Genomic DNA, 4,352 nt, shown 5'->3' with positions numbered 1-4,352 from the left:
AGCATCATCCTTGGTTAATCAGAAGCTACGGCTGACCCTGGGAGGTCGGTCTCAGAGGAGAGAACCTATTTTGAGCTGGTGAAATGATTAGTGGTCCCAATCACACAGTCTCAGCCTAGACCCTTATGGCCTACTTACAGGCGGTGCTGAGTTTCCGGGGCCTGCGCACTCCCTTCTTTCCTATCCCTCCTTCTCTTCTCTAGGCCAGCTGCCCTCACCTCCCTTTCACTCTTCCTGCTCTCTCCTCCCATCCCCATGGGAAAGGAGAGCCCAGAAGACTCTGAGGGCCCTAGTCTGCTCCTCCAGGAGCCCCAAACCTTTAAAATGACTCAGGAGCTTCTAAAGCTGCATTATGCTCCCCTCAAGCTGACCCCAGGTATATTCTACCTAAGGGTGATGGTAAATACAATAAAGAGGGAGGGGCTTGGGGGTGCTCATGGGGTGATGGATCCAAGGGCTTTTCTTTGGAAAGTGGGGGTGCTGGGGGTGAATAAGAGAGCGAAAGTTGGAATAATCCAAGAGAGAAGGGTCAGAGGAGTTATCCTGCTCTTGGCCTGCTACCAGATTTCTCAAGGCTGAAGGGGGGCATTTATTGAGTGATCTAAAAGGTCAAGCCATGCCCTTGAGGCACGTGGAAGAGGTAGCGCAGGGGCCTGGCATCTCTGGGGACATGGACCAGTGGTTTGATCCTCTGAGCATTTGTCTGGCCTGCCAGATGAAGCCTGGGCACCATCCCCATTTGCTCACTCAACAGACAGCATTTAGCATCCATTATCTACCGGGCTCTGTGCTAGGTGCATAGTGAAGGTGGGGAGTAGGCAGTGCTGTGAAGGAAGAGAAGATGGTACTGGAATGAAAATTAACAGGGGCAGCCTGCCCTAGGTTCTCAGAGGACGTGACATTTAAGCTAAGACGTGAAGAATAATTTGGCATGAGCAGAGCCAAGAGTGGGACAAGAGGGATAGGTGGGGGCATGAATGGAGCCCCTGAGGCCAGCAGGAGCTTGGCTCTTGGGAGCTGAAGGAGGGCCTACGTAGCTGTAGAGAGGCCAGGCTGGTGGGGGATGAACAGCCTGGGCCTTACAGGCCATGCTAGGGAGTGTGGATTTTGTTCTTTGAACCACAGACAGGCATGCCCATCCTGAGCCTGCTGCTCTCTGGCTCACCCAGGCCTTCTGCTACTGTGTTTGGCAGGGGCTGCTCCTGCAGACTGGTTTGCCAGGCTCTGGGTCAGCAGGCTTGTAGCTGGTCTTAGCCAATGGGAGACGCTGCATCTCTTCTAGATTCCCAGTCCCCATTGAGTAGATCTGTGGGAAGTCTAGGCCTACCGGGTCTTCCTTTGCCCCACCAGCCCAGCGATATTACTGGCTTCCTGTGTTTGCTGATCTCTGGGTTGTCCCATTTTTCCTGTTTGGCTTCTTAGCTTCCTTAAACTCCCTCTGTTATAAATGCTTTACTTATTGAACACTTAAATGTGCTAGGACCTCAAATGGCTTTACGTACACTAATTCATTTAATACTCTATTAAAGCTCTATGAAGTAGTTTGCACCCATTTTATAAAGAGGAAAACTGAGCCACAGAGAGGTTAAAGTACCTGGCTAGTGAGTAGCAAAACTGAGTGTTGAACCAGGTAGTCCAGCCCCAGAACTTGAGTTTTTAACCTCCATACTGTAGGTCTACACTCCATGGGCCAGGTCTGAATAATGGACTAAACTAGCAAAACCCAGTTTTGAGCATAATTGTAGAATGAGACTCTAATCTGAATCCCGGCTTCCCCTGTGATGGGTTCTTTGATCTTGCATAAGTCATTTTACCATGATGAATTTAATGTGTCCATCTGTTAACAGGGTAATAACAAAACCTAGTTCATAGAGTTTTTGTAGGATCAAATGGAGTGATACATATAAAGCATTTACCACAGCCTGGCATATAATAAGTACTGGATAAAGGCTAGTTTTTATTCTTTTACACTCCTGCCCTGACCCAGTGCATGTCCCGTGGATGAGACAGGGCAACTGGATTCCACGTTGGGTGGGGCTGAGGCACCAGCAGGACTGGGGTAAGTATACTGAGTTCCATGACTCCTGGGTCTGAGGCCTCATCTCTAACAGTGTCCTTGAGTGTCTAAGTTGCCCTATTGGCTGTTGGCTGTCACAGTTTTTGTGTTCTAGGGTGGGGGTGTTTTCCAGAAGTCTCATACTGGACCTTCTCTTTCCATGGCTGCCTGTCTTGGGGGGGACCTCCCTGTGGCCTGGGAGGATTTTACTAGACTGAATTAGGCCAAGAACCCCCAGGCCCAGATTGTTGGGGCAATCCTAGGTTGCTGAGAACTTGAAGTGGTTTCTGTTTTTCCTTTTTGCTCTGAATGTCAACAAACTATGAAGCACAGACACACACACTCACACACTCACTTGTACACTTTTATACACACACACACACACATTCTACTAAAATCAGTGACCCAACAGCAAACCTCAGTGAATTGCTAAGCCTTGAACAATTTCAGCCGACTGATGAAGATCCCAAATAATTTCCATTCTAATCTATGTTGCTTGACTTCTAAGGAGGTAATGGCCCCTTTGGTGACACACCGTCCTTTCTGTACACAATTTATGGCTGTGACTTGCCTTTCTGAACTGCTACAAAGTATAGAGGAAAAACAGCCTTTGAATTACTACTAGCCCTTCTCTGTGGAGATGATGGGCCCCTGGCTCCCATCCTGGGCAGCCATGGTCATGGCTGGGCTGGGCGGAGGGTGGTGGGAGATGCAAGGATGAAATGGAGGGAGCTCCGAATTTGAAACCCTAAAGATGATAATGGTGCTAACAGGAATACTAGCTGACATTGATATGCTTTATAGCTGCAAAGCACCTGACAAGCATTATTTCTATACAGTCTTGTTACAACCTGTTATTCTACAGGAGATGAGACTTTTGTTAGGTGACTTGTCTAGGCACACCCATTTAGTTAGCAGAGGTGGAGTCACAGCTAACAGCAGGTCTTCTGACTGCCATACAATATTTCTGATAAGTGGGTGGGGTGAGGAGGTAAGTAGCAATTTGCCAAAGTGATTGGAGTCTTCCTGGCTGCATAGACGTGACGCAAGGTCATATGTTTAGTCCTTGAGTTGGTTTAGTCTTCCAGTCAAATTGTTCTTTGGCCTTAAACTGAGACCCAATCAGTTCTGGCCAGTCAACTCCTAGGTGGTGTCTGGGAAGATGGGACAGGCTAAGAGTGAATTGATTTGTGTAAGTCTGTCATCTCCAGAAAACGACCCAGAGTAGGTGGTTTGCTGAGCCTGGGTAGTCTCTTAATCACTCTCTAAATCTCAGCTCCTTCCTAATCTGTAAATGGGGTTGCAACAATCAAGTCATGGTGAGAATTCAGTGAAATAATTATGAAAGAGCTTTGTAAATGGGAAAGCACCAAAGAAATCTAAAGGATTCTTATTGTATCTTCCACCACCACCACCATCATCATCATTATCATCATCATGATCTTGTGAGAAGGAGAACGTAAATCAGAAAGTACCAAAAGCATGGAGCAACATGCTTAAAATTATCTGGGCAGCTTGTTTAAAATGTGGCTTGCTGGCCACACCCCCAAAGATCCGGGATCAGAAGTTCTCAGTGAAATCCAGAAATCTTTCTTTTCAATAAGCACCCTGGGATGATTTTGTGCAGGCTGTCAAACTTTGAGAAACATTGCCATAGAGCTGTAGGACAAATAAAAGAGATTATACCTTACACAGGGTTTAGTTATGGCTATGAAGTCTGTAAGCCCATGACAATACATGTATGTAGTCTAGAAACTTCGAGGGGGTTCATCAATGACATGTTCACTAATGGATCAATCAATGTCAGAGGCAGGGTCACCAAGAGTGTGCTCCACCTAGCACCATTCAAGGGCAGGAGTAGACTTCCTGAGTTTTTTAGTCTTGTTCTATCTAGTTTCAGCCACCTGAGGTGAGCTGTTAGAACTTACATGTCTAATACACCCTTGTGAACTTGGATCTTGGTATTGAAACAGCAGTGTTTTAAGACAAAGGAAAGAAGTATTTATGTGTTCTGGGGTGGTATTTGTGACTGCCACACAGTACAAAGCAGTTCATCTACTTTATTAACCATAATTAAATCACTCAAAATGAAGTTGGAGATTTTAAACTTGTGAGCTGGAGCAAATCCAACCTCTCCTGCCCCCCACAAGGCTTCCTGGAAAGGGCACCTTCTGCAGCTCTTCTCCATCCTGCTATCCTGGGCTCGTGCTACCCTGTTCCCGATGATTCCAAATTGCTCCTCAAGCCGAGACTGGTGAATTGACTTTGCAGGTTGGCTCTTTGAGGGGCCAGACTA

The sequence above is a fragment of the Leptonychotes weddellii genome, chromosome 2 (genome assembly GCF_054177405.1).
Source record: "Leptonychotes weddellii isolate Sample4059 chromosome 2, ASM5417740v2, whole genome shotgun sequence".
NCBI classification, from domain to species: Eukaryota; Metazoa; Chordata; class Mammalia; order Carnivora; family Phocidae; genus Leptonychotes; species Leptonychotes weddellii.
This window is presented reverse-complemented; position numbering follows the sequence as displayed.